This window comes from Manis pentadactyla, chromosome 3 (assembly GCF_030020395.1).
Source record: "Manis pentadactyla isolate mManPen7 chromosome 3, mManPen7.hap1, whole genome shotgun sequence".
Classification (NCBI taxonomy): Eukaryota; Metazoa; Chordata; class Mammalia; order Pholidota; family Manidae; genus Manis; species Manis pentadactyla.
In genome coordinates, this window is record NC_080021.1 from 89,852,615 (window position 1) to 89,865,127 (window position 12,513).

Sequence of the window (12,513 nt, forward strand, 5' to 3'; positions counted from 1 at the left end):
AGGACTTACCAGAATATACTGAGATTTTCTTACATTTGCCAATCTCAAGAGAAAAATCCTAAAATATGAGAACTTTGTGCAAGTATGTGGTACAAAAGCATATTTAAGACCTCTGCCTTTAAGATTAAGACAATAACAAATGGAATTTAAAATAATGCATAACTTTACAGCTCTTTATAATCTCAAGGGACCTATTAAAGATAACACGTTACTAGACTCAGAAGACCTAGATTCTAATTGTAGGTATGAACTCTGGCATGACACTTTGATGGCAGCGAATGGGCCACTTGTTGGTCCTAATATGCCACAGGTCTAACACTACAGGAACTCCAAACCATTGCAGATCTACTGGCTGTGGGGCTACCTGAAGGCACTGTTTATTACTATTAGCAACCTGAGGTTGCCAACTCACACTGAAGTATTTTGTTTATGTTTTTGATATGTGAGGACTGTCTCATAAAAACTAGTGACTAAGTAAAATACTTGTTTCCACAGTTTAAATATGTATTTCTCAAAATGTGTGCTTATTTGTGGAAATCATATTAAGTTCAACAAATTTTCCAAATTTCAAATTTCTTTAAAGCACAATCCCTAAAGCACAATTTTTGAAAAGCAAAATCCCACATTAAATAAAATTAAATTTCTCCCTGAATGTGCTTTCACTTCAGCTACTCTTCTACATTTAATTTCAGCTACTCTTCTCCAAAATAAACTAATAAATGCTAGGAAACTTTTGTATCATATTATCATCTATTTTCTCTCTGGCTCCAATGCAAAATTTAAAACTTCTGAATAAGCATCTCGGTAATAAAAAAAGAAGTGAAAACAGCCAATCAACATCAAGGTGTTACAATAGCCCTATAAGGTCAATATTACTATGCCCCTTTTAGAGATGAAGCATCAAGAGAGTTAAGTCATTGCTAAACAGTATGAAGCCATCCATTCTTTCAAGAAAATAAGCCAACTCATGATATTTTTTCAAAATACAGGATGAAATTAATTTCTAACCAAAGGGAAGTTTCAAAGAGAAATACACAAATCAAATTTATGGTTGGATAATAAACGTGCTAGTCTTATGCCTTTCAGAAAGTAGTTCACTTTAGCAACTCAAGCCAACTTCGGTCAAGAGATTCCTTATAGCCTGATTTTAAAAATGCCCTTCCGTATATTAAATACATAGAAAAGTTGAACAGCCACATTTCAAGTTCTGTAAACTACCCGGACTGTAAACTGAGGGAGCCAGACAGGTGGTGAAGTCTGAACTTCCACGCTGCACATAGTATGTGACCACCAGAGAAATGAACAGGACTCTTTCTGATAGTGAGTCCTGTTCAAACTACACCTCAGCACCTATTTCAAGTTCATTTTAAGTGATATAACTTAAAAAGAGGCCAGTTCAATACCGTAACAGAAAAATATTTTTCAAAAGGGAAAATAACTTGTATGCTTACTTACAATATTCGTCTTCAAATTGGTTATTTATCTTTTCTCAAAACTCTCACGCTTACCATTTCCCTACACAGTCCAGGGAAATCCTTCCGTTCCCTCAGTTACACAAACCCTCCAACTTCTACTTAAAATCAGGAGACGTGACGGATAGTCAGGGAGATCTCCAACGCAGAAGAGCTACTCTACAGATAATTTTCCCAGTTTTCATCTCAGCCAAAATAAAAGACTGTGTTCCACAAAAATGGGGGGAAAACAAGATTACATGCACGAAGAGTTGCAATACAAAATAACACTTAAGTCTGAACAGCTCTTGGGTTTACGTTCTGATTGGTTAGACGCAGAAGCAGGTGGGAAGAGAATCCTGACCTGTCCCTGTGGCCCTATTTTCAACGCGGGGAATCCCTAGGTTTGATTTTTTCTAATTCCCACAGCATCTGCCTCTGCTCAAGCCTACCGAGAAGAGTACGGAAGCCTCCCAAATGCACCCCGAGTAACAGGATCCCACTTCCTGGTCCAAATGACCCCGTCCCCTCCCGGCTCGGCCGGCGGGCAGGGCGAGGCCGCCGCAGTGCGGGCGAGAGCGACGCTGTTCGGACCCCGGCCCTGCCCGCCCGGACCGAGCCCTGCCCGGACCCCAACCCCACCCGCCCCTGTCCCAGCGCCGGCCGAGACCTCGGCGCTGCCCCGCCCGACCCCGGCCTGCCTGCCTGGGTCCTGCCGACATCCTGGCCTGTCTCCGGCCCTGCCCGGCCCGGCCCCGCCTGCCGCCCGGCAGTCCCCAGACCCAGCCCTGCGTCTGCACTTGCCCGGCCCGGCCCGGCCGCGGCCCCGGCCCGCCGGCCCCCACCCGGTCGGCCCCGCCGCGTCCTCCGGGAAGATGGCGGCCTGGCGGCGGCGGCGCGAACCCAGGCTGGGGGCGGGCAGCGCGGGCTGAAGCTGCCGCGGCTTCCAAGCTCACCTGTCAGCACCACCGCCGCCCGGCCGCCGACCGCCGCAGCCCCGGAGCCGGCGACCGCGCCGCACGCGGACGGGCCGTGAAGGAGGGGCGCGGGAGGGCGCGGCCGGCAGGACGAGCGGCGGTGGCGGCGCGGGCGGGCGGCGGCGGCGGCGGCGGTGGCACCGTTTCCTTCCCGTTTCGGGCCGAAAATGTCTCAACCTCGCGACTCTACCGCCCCAACGCTCCTTCCCGTTCGCATGAGAACACACAGCTCCACTTCCGGGGCTCGGCGGAAGTCCCGCCCCGCGCGCCCGCGCACGGCGCACTCACCGCCTGGACGCCCGTCCAGGAGAGCTTACGTCATGGCGTTAGGACGCCCCAATTGGCAGTTCGCAGCGCCCAGTTCGCCTCTGCTTCCCGGCCTCTTCCCGCGCCCCTCCCTCCGGCACTTGTGATTGGCGAAGGTGTTCACGCAGCCCCGCCCCGCCCTGCGCACGCATTCCGGCCCCACCCCGCTGCCTCCACAAGCCTTGCAGCACTTTAAGGAGGCGGCGCAGTGGGGCTGGGTATGCTGACGGCTCTGCGGCCTGGGATTCCAACCTCCCAGCATCCCGGCCACGCGGGTCCGCGATGCCAAACCCCCTCACCCTCCAGACAGCAACCGTCGCCCCATCAGATAACCTTCAGAACCCTCCTGGGACTCCTGCTCCCCGACCCCTGGACCACGACCCTTGCCCCTCCCCTGGATAGCTTCTCCTAATAGCCCCCCCGGAACGCCTGTCCCCCCTTACCCTGGGCCAGCGACCTCCGCCCCTCCCCACAACCCCCAGCAGCCCCCGAACATCTGCCCGCTTAACTCCGGGTTAGCAAACCCCAGCACCTCTCAGGACACCTACCCCACTCAGCCCGAGAGAGCGACCCCCAGCACCCCCTGGGGCCCCTGACCGCCCCCCATCCCGGGTTAGCGACCCCTGCCTCTCCACGACCCCCAGCACTCCCCCAGACACCTGCCTCCTTCACACCGGGTCAGCAAACCCCAGAACCTTCCGGGACGCCTGCCCCCAGCCAGGAGCAGTGACCCCAGCCCGCGTTGAACGGCGGTGCAGTAGAGGCCGGGGTTGCGGGGAGCGAGAGGCGGTGCCCGTGGGGTGGGGCCTGGCAGAGCCGCCGGCTCGCCGTTTAGGGGTGTTGAAGCATAGCTCACCCACCCTGACGGTGGTATGTGGAGGGAGAACAAAGTACCAACCCCTAGACGCTGCTCCAAGTGACTGATGCCGGCGTAAACACTTGCATGAATTAGGGTTTGACCCACACACAGGTTTTGTGCCCCACCCAGAGCTAGGAAACTGCGGGTAAAGGCTGGACGGATAGCAAGGACTTGGAGGATAAAAGTCCTGAGGACTGAGGTCTCCAGTACTGAAAGCCTGAACTATTTCAGAAGAAGGGTCTGCAGGTCACTTCCCAGACAACCTGGCGGTCGCGTTGAAATAATTACCCACGCTCCCCAGCCCTGAGCTTGGTTCACCTGCAAAGATCAGGACCCTCCAAAGTTGGTAAGTAACACCATCTTCCCTGCTGTCTCTGCATTCTGGCAGACATTGCGATATGCAAATTTCCAATTTCCAGAGCGACTAAATGTTGGGGGAGGGAGAGGTTCCTTGTATTGTCTGGGCACCTCTCATTTCTGTTCACGTTGCATGAACCTTCCTAACAGCCCAAACTGGCTTTTTGTTCCTGATGATTTTTCTTCCTGTTTCAAAAGAAACTCATTTCTACCGTGGTTTATGGCATTTCTACTTTGAAAGATAAATCTTTAAAAGCCATTTCTAGTGTAAGTTTCTCAACATGGTCACACACACTTCCCATGTCAAGCCCTACCCAAAGGCTCTTTCCTTTTTCCTCATAGGAGGCTTTGCCCGCTGATTCTTCTCTTCCACTGTGTTTGGATAGCATGGTGGATGGCTGATGCGTCCATGTCCCCTCACCATGGCCCTGTGATTCAGCTACTGCCCCTGCATGTTGGCATGGATAAGGCAGTCCTTCACATGCAGGGCCATCTGCCTCAGCCCAAGCCTCTGATGCCCCAGCCTGCCAGCCAGTCACTCATCAAGCATTTGTGAAGATGAAGGCACCAGGGTGTTCACTGGGTGTAGGCGTTAGTAAGGCACAAACTTCATCCTCCAGGATGGCACTGTCCCCAAAAGGCAGATCAGCCAGCAGTCCCCATGGTGTGCTGAGTCCTGCTCAGGAATGGCCCAGCCTAGACCTGGTTCCCTGGGGTTTGCTGCTCTTGGTGGAGTCTGGAGCTCATTCCATCTCCAAACGCCTCAGTCTTCAGTGTCCTTCCTCTGAGCTCTTCCCTCTGCCTGGAGGGATCCCCCTCTGCTCCACTTCTGGTGAAATCTGGCTTATTGTTCAAGTTACAGCTCAACTGTCAACGATGTGAATGTCCCTTTTCAATAGCTGGTTTGCCTGTGGATCCTCCCAACACTCTTCATAGCTCTATTAAAGCCATGGTGATTTTCCATGTATGTGATTGTCAGTACCACTAAAGGTCAGTTCCACAAGGGCAGAGAGGGTCAGAGCGATGCCTGGCACCATATGCATGTGCATGTTTGGGGTGGGGGTGGGAGTAGTATCTTCTTAATAAACATCTGCTGAATTGAAAAGAGCAAGACATTCTCATAGTAAAGGCCTATATTTCAGCTAGTATCTGAGAATGTTTTCTTTCATTCTGCCAGCATCTTCTGTGAAAAACACTTTTGCTCTATTGAGTATTTCATCTTTGAAAATTACCTTACCTGTGTGTTAGCAAACTCATTTGTGGCTTAACTGCACAGCTCAAACTTTATTCCTAATGATTTAAAACTATTCATTTACCCATTAATTAAACAAACACTCAACAGGTCCCTACTCCCCCTCAGGGGCTGTGTAGTAAGGGCAGTGAGCAGGCAGGTAGGGACTAAGAGGGGTGAGGATATGTGGAGTGGCACAGACCCAGGGGCAAGCACCAGGGAGGGGCCAGAGCCATGGGGGAAGGAACCAGAGAGAGTGAGTGAGCCAGGACCAAAGAAACAAGGCTGTGAGCTGCCATAGCTTTCCAGCATGGAGGGAGAGGCCAGGCCAGAGAGCACAAGAATTGAAGATGACAGAACAAAAGGTCAAGTTGGAGAGGTGGTGGAGGCTCAGGAGCCTCAAGGGGCAAGCAAGGCAAAAATCCCAAGGGTCCTGTGAGCCACGTTGGACTTTGGGTTTGATAGTGGAGGAGATTTTATGAGGCAAGAGGGGCTTGGCTCATAAGTTTCTAAGCCCTGGAGGATGGCTGGCTCCAAAAAGCTGGCCCAACAGAAATATAGTAAGGAAACAGCTTGGTTAGGTGGGAGTATCAAAATGAATAGTGATGGCAATAAGCTGGGATACACTGGGAAAGGATGCATGAGTTCATACTAAGAAATATAAATAAACAGGTAAATAAAACAAGAATCCAGAGAAGAAGGAGCAGCAAGTGGAGAAAGAATCATTTATAACAGCCCCACAGTGCAGCTGTCACAGAGCTTACCCTTCAGGAATCACCAGTGGATGCTAAAATCGTTGTGTGAAGCTTCATTGAGGAGCAGGTCATGTACGCCACTTCACAGCCTATTAATTGCTTATTGCTTATTAAGCAGGAAGGGCGTTTGTACAGTAGGTACACTTGGACCCCATCTTCTTCAAGTAATGAAAGTTGGTAACCCCAGTGAGGTGGTCTACTGACATGTGACACCTCAATGATGATATTCCTGCCAAAAGTGTACCCACTAACCAGAGGAACCATCGCAAACATACTGAGGATGCTCTGTAAAACCATTGACCCATAATCTTTAACAATGTCAAGGACACAAAGGACTGAAATGTTGAAACTCTTCCCAATTAGGGAAACATGACAGCTGAAAGCAGCGTGCAGTCCTTGCTTTGATCCTCCATCCAAGTAGCGTGAGCTAGAACAAACATGATTGCAGTTTCAGTATGGACTCTAGTCTTGTAATCAAGGTTAAGTTTTCTGGATTAGTCTTATACATTGTTTAATGGCTATGTAAGAAGAATGTCTTTGATCTTAACAGATAAGTGTTTACGGGTGAGGGGTCAAGATATCTGCAAGTTTCTCCCAAATAGTTTAGTAAAACACACGCAAATATGACAAAATCTTAACTGGTAAATCTAGGTGTGGGATATATAAGTGGTTGCGACTTGTCTTTAGACTTGAAGCTCTTCAGATGGAGAATTATCCTTTAGAGGTATATACTGAATTTATGATGAATGACATGATTTTATGTCTAGTATTTGCTTCAAAATCTAAAGGGAAGGTGGTTGGTAGGAATGTATAAGAAATAATGGGACAAGCTGGTGGGTTGAGCATTGTTGAATGGGTGATAGGTACATGGGAGTTTATGAAGCTCTTCTCCCATCTTTGTATATGTTTTGTATATGTTTTAAGTATGGTGATGGGATGGAGGGTTTTAATTCATCACAGATATTCCATGGGCAAGTACCACTCAAAAAGCAGTGAAAGAGAAGGCCTGTATTTTCATCTGGCCAAAGGAGCAGAGGGCCTGGGGAAACCTCTAACTTTCCAAGCCAGGGTTGGGGGCAGTCATACTGGCAGGTACCAGCCCAGGGGGAGGAGGCCTGGGGACACCCCATGGCCAAGGGCCTACAAGGGCGATGCAGGGTCTACACGAGTATGGAATTTTGGAAAGAGGGACCATAACTAGAAAGAGAGATTCTGAGAAACATTTTATGTAGGGTGCTTTGTGATACCTCAGGGTTCTAGCTGCTTTATGGAAATCAGAGAAGACCTAGGCTGGTCCTTCAAGGCTTCTGTGGTTGAATTTGCATTTCCTTTGAAAGGAAAAGTCCATTCAGTATGGACTCTAGTCTTGTAATCAAGGTTAAGTTTTCTGGATTAGTCTTATAAATTGTTTTATGGCTATGTAAGAAGAATGTCTTTGATCAGATGTAAGAGGATGCTGCCCAGAACTGCAGCTTAAATTCTGCTTTCTTGCAGATTCTTTCTGGGATAGGTGGCCTACACAGAGCCTTTCTGCATTTAGCTTCTCTTATTTTTAGCACCACTCACCTAAAGAGAATCCAGTAGACTTGAAATTTTTGTCATTTGCTCTCGTTTTTTTCTGGATTCCATGGTGACAGCCCATTTCGTCTCTTTGTTTTGACAACATTATAACCTTAGACACCATATACAGAGTTGAGTGAATTATCATTTCCCAACATCAGCATTATTATAATCATGTTTTCCTCTGGATGTATTTTAGTCACTTTGGTCAGACTTAGGAAACATTGTTTCCTAGATTGGGTCTGTGAGACACCGGACTCGCATCAGTGACAATTGGACAGTCATCACTGATGCAGTTACTGCTATAGAAAGCAAACTAAACAACAGTTTATATCCATCTTTTTACCTTCAATGTCAAAGGATACTATTTTCTGACCTTATGCCCAACTCTGGGGGTGTTAACCTATTACAATGTTTGATCTCCGTGCATCTGTTACGTGAATAAATATGTAACACATGTAAAGACAAATCTGCATTTCAAATTTTTCACCATGTCACATATCTGTATATCTTTTTCTTTAGAATTACCTCCTCGTATTTAGGTTTAGAGTATTTCTCTAAGCCCCAGGACCTCAGGCCACTGTTTAAATAACCCCAGCACCTGGCAAGTGCCTGGCACCCAGAGGCCATTTAGCATTCACAGGAAGCAGGTGCTGGGGACTAGTAGAAGTTGTTTGCTTGGCACCCATGGTGGAGGCAGGCACCCTGATCTGACATGGGGTATGGAGGCCCACAGGTGAAGGCCATCTGTGTGACTGGCTTGGAGGCTCAGAAAAGAAGGGAGAGTATTAACAGCATGATCCGGGAACAGTCTTACTGGCATAACAGATGTGAATTAGGAAGAGATGAGCAAAAAGACATTGAATTCTGAAGTCCATCTTGTCTGCCAACATGGCTGTGTTTCTCTGGAATGCTTGGTAAAGTTCTGACTTGGAAGCACTAATTATTTACCCACTTACCACTATGTCCCTAAAGACTAAGCCTTTACAGGTCACCTGCTACCATTTGTGAAGAGTAGTCTAAGTAGTCTCAGTGCACTTGGGCTACCAGACTCACCTCTCAGCACAGCTGGGCAGTTTCCACTACAAGGAAAACCTGGGAATCCTGCTCTACATCACTGGCTGGAGCTTGCGACCCTTGGGCAGGGATGTGGGCTGGGTCTTAGAATGAGTAGATTTGGATTTGAAGCTCAACTTCCTGGCAGGTCCTGCCTGGGAACCCCTAGACCATAACAGTTCAAGGGGCAAGTGCTGCCATTCAGGCAGCACTGGGCAGAAAACAAGTCTCCCTTCCTGCTTACTCACAATCCAGATTTTTATTCTTGGCTCCTCCTGTGTGGTGCTGACCCTGCCCTCCCCTCGGACTGTCACTTTGCCCTCTGGCTGCAGTTGACTGTGTGCTCTGATTCAAGGACCTGTGTCTGAACTCTTTCTGTTCCAGTTATTGTGCTTGGTGCTCTTTGATTTCTAATTAAAATCATCCACAGTTTGTTAAAAGTTAGTGTCTAAAGTTTTATTCCCTGATGCTTTGAACTTCAGGATATGTATGTAGCAGTTCAAGTTGTATGCATGATTAGTGATCACCAAATTGTTAATAATATTCAACATAATTTGGAATTTAATAAATATTTTGCTTCTTGTGTTTATGGAATTATAAAAATATAAGCATATATTATAAACTATGGTTCTAATTCATATTTTTTACAATTAATATTTTTTAATGTAATTTAAGACATTTTAACATTACTGTCTATTATGGACTGAATGTTTGTGACCAACCCAAATTCACAGGTTGAAGCCCTAACCCCCATGTGGCTGTTTTGGAGACGGGGCATCTGAGGAAGTAAGTAGGATTCAAAGTGGTCTGGAGGGTAGGGCCCTGATCCGGGAGGAGTGATGTCCTTACAGAAGAAACACCAGGCAGCTCCCACACTCTGTCCTTGGGAACTCACTGAGGAAGGCCTCGTGAGGACATGTGCAGAGCCCTGTCTATGAGCCAGGACACTGGCCTCGCCAGAAACTGAATCGATCAGAACCTTGATCATAGACTTCCAGCCTCCAGAACTGTGAGAAAATTAATTTCTATTGTTTAAGCCACCCAGTCTCCGTTAGGGAAGAGTTGGTCCCTGGGGAAAGGACTCCCTGTAGATATTATTTGCTTCCCGGTACTTTTCCAAATTTAGCTGTCCTAGTTAACACCACATCATAGTATACCAAAAATCAACTACTAAAAATGGCATCAAACTTTTTAATTTCCATATTCCGTCTGAAAATTTCTGGAAATTCACATCCCTTACCTTTCTTATGGACTGTGTGTCTTACATCAGCTCTTAATTACGTATGCTGGTTTTTAAATGCAAATATAAAGATTTATAAAGATTTTTAAGTTACCAAATGGGGAAGAATATTTTTATAAATAAATACACATTTGTCCAAAAGAATGTAGGAAGGCAAGCAAATTACTCTTCTGATAACTTTTAGGGCAATTAATATGGTATTTTCTCCAGTTATTAAAAGAACCTTGAAAGGTTAGGAAAATAAACATTTCTGTTCAAGTGTGTCCTCTGACTCAGTGTGTAGCAGGCTGGAAGGCGGGATAAGTCAGAGGGGTGAGAACCTGGGGACCCATTGCCAACTCTTAACTTTCAGCAAGTTATTTTTGCTCTTTGGGCCTTGTTTCCCCATTTGTTGATTCAAAAGATTGAAATAGAAACTATGCCATCACTAAACAGAGCAGATGTATTACACACAAAAAAACCTCAAATAATTTTCTTTTTCTTGTTTTGGAAGCATGGAGGGAGGCAGACTTGGGTCAAAGCTAACTGGAAATGAGAGTGGCCATAGCTTTGACTCTGAACTGCTTTCACCTGCTGCAGTCCAGAAGCAGACCTTCTTCAGAGTGAAAAGGTAGCAAGAGACAGCATCCTTCATCAGAACCAGTATATCTTGCCAACAAACAAGCCCAAGTTCTGCTTCTTTCAGGAACAGAGAAAACATGGCTCACTTCTGTCCAGAAGTACAAATGGCACGGAGCATTGGTTCTTGCCACAGGTGGCCAGCGGTGGGCACATGTTCCAGCCCTGAGGACATCAGAACTCTGCCACCACCAGTGGTGGTGCCCAGAGCGATGCAAGGGCCTCGGGCAGAAGGTGTTTAACCTGCTAGACCCAGGAGGAGACAGCCTGCAGCCCTGGAAGGGGAGGTTGTGAAACCTCAGCTTTTCCTGCCTAAGAGTGGCTTCTTTAAATGTAAAAAGCCTTCAAACATGAAGGTAATTACATGATGTTTTAGAATTAATAAATCAAACAAAAGTGGCATAACACTTGACAAACTAAGCTGCTGGACTTGAGAAGGGCAGGAAGGCACTGACTGGTCTCCCCTCTGGACATACCATGAGGCCACACCGTGGACCTTGCAGCCAGTGTGGAAGCCACGCTGCCTTGCTGCTTCTATGTCAAACTTTGGGGGAGGAGCATAGAGAGACTCCACAGGAGCCTCCTGCATGGCACCGCCTTGACACTGGCCTGGGCACAGCCAACAGGGCTCTGCTTGCCCCAGGGCCGCCTCCTGTGGCCCTTTTAGGGACATGCCCACCTCCTTCTAAATCCTACCTGTTTCTGTAATTTCGTCCTTCCAGGGAGCTTGATTGGCCCTGGCAGGAGGAAAGTGGAAGGTAAGTGGGGTGGTGTGACTTTAGGGAGAGCTCCCTTCCTACCTGATAGGAACTTCCTCAGATATGCTGAGATCTTGAAGGTCTAGGTATCAGTGACATCCAAGTAGTCACCACCAACATTCAACTACTTTATTGTACACTGGTTTGAATGGTTTATACTTATGTGTACAATTTTTCAATTAATAAGGCAGCACAAACAAAAGTACTGCATAGAGTCTGGGTCCTGGCTCAGGCCCAGCTTTGGGTGGATGGGGGAAGGAACTTGACATCTGTGACCATCCACCCGTTGCACATGGGTCACTTGTAGGCTGGCTTCTGTCAGCTCTGCTGAAATGGGTCCTGTGTGAGCCCTGGCCTACTGGCTGCAGCACTGACACCTCTGGGGTCTCCCTCCCCAACCCTGGCCCTTTCTTTCCTGTGTTCCCTGGATCCATGCTGCTGCTTCCCTGCAATCTGCTTACTTTTGTTTCTGTTGCCCAGGCCTATCGTGCTGTTCTTCTAGGAAGTGAGTTTCTGTCTGGAGCAAGTCTAAATACTGTGTACTGGGCGGTGGGGCACCTGTATCCTCCAGGTCAGCACCCTGTGCCTCAACCCTGATCTCCTCTTCCACCTCCCCAAGGCCCATGGCTCTGTGGTCCAGCATGTGTAGAAATTGAGCTGACACGGACTCTGATAAGGAGGCAGTCATCTTGTGCCTCCAGGTTGCTGTGACATCACTGAGATGACCCCTACTCCCACCCTTATCTAAAAATATCAGACTTCAATCTCTAAGATGCAGGAACAAGTTCCTACATGTTTTTCATCACCCAGTGTCCTGCATGAGCAAGAATGTTCCCATCCTCCTTGAATAGGGTGAGTAGTGTGGAGCAAAGGTGGGAAGATTGGAGAGGAAACTGGTTGCTTATATCTGAGAAGAGTACAGGTTCTCGTGGTAATAAAAGCAGGTGGAACCTGCAGTTTCAAACACACAGGAGATGCCTCCAAGTGCCTTTTCTCCCCACCCTAACTCCCCTCACTGCCCGGTGTTACAGGCTCACACACACCACATTTGCCAGAGTGTTCAGTCCACCCCATCCAGGTGGGAGCTGTCAGGGACACAGATGGGTGTTGGGAAGAAGATATAGCCTGGTAGGATGGGGAGAAGCACAGCAGTGTGGAGGGGGCCTGACGTGGCAGCCATGGTGTGACTCATGAAGGATGCGCCCAAAGGAGGGTCTGGGCCAGTGCCTGGCCCAGGGCGGTGCTCGGGAGGCAGTGGCACTCCTGAGCTGGGTGGGGCCTGGCTGCAGGGTATAAGGCCTGATGTGAGTCTTAACTGCCCTTCCTTACCCACTCTGTGAACTCA

General features: G+C 48.0%; 1 protein-coding gene and 1 long non-coding RNA gene across 5 annotated transcripts in view; one reads left to right on the forward strand and one right to left on the reverse strand.

The window, feature by feature from the left end:
• LARP4B (La ribonucleoprotein 4B) overlaps positions 1–2,674 on the reverse strand; it is a 141,642-nt gene extending 138,968 nt beyond the window's left edge. The window contains exon 1 of the mRNA XM_057498103.1: positions 2,408–2,674. The gene's annotated coding sequence lies outside the window, so the exon portion shown is untranslated. The remainder of the gene's footprint in view (positions 1–2,407) is intronic.
• A 234-nt stretch (positions 2,675–2,908) lies between these two features.
• LOC118925149 (uncharacterized) lies at positions 2,909–12,130 on the forward strand. Of its 4 annotated transcripts, none has more exons than XR_008996328.1 (4): positions 2,909–2,952; positions 3,723–3,939; positions 9,287–9,561; positions 10,286–12,130. It is a non-coding gene; the product is annotated as an uncharacterized LOC118925149 (long non-coding RNA). The 4 variants fall into 4 exon arrangements; XR_008996327.1 differs by having other exon boundaries at positions 2,939–3,009; XR_008996326.1 differs by lacking the exon at positions 2,909–2,952 and having other exon boundaries at positions 2,961–3,939; positions 10,286–10,402; positions 10,478–12,130.
• The last annotated feature ends 383 nt before the right edge of the window (positions 12,131–12,513 follow it).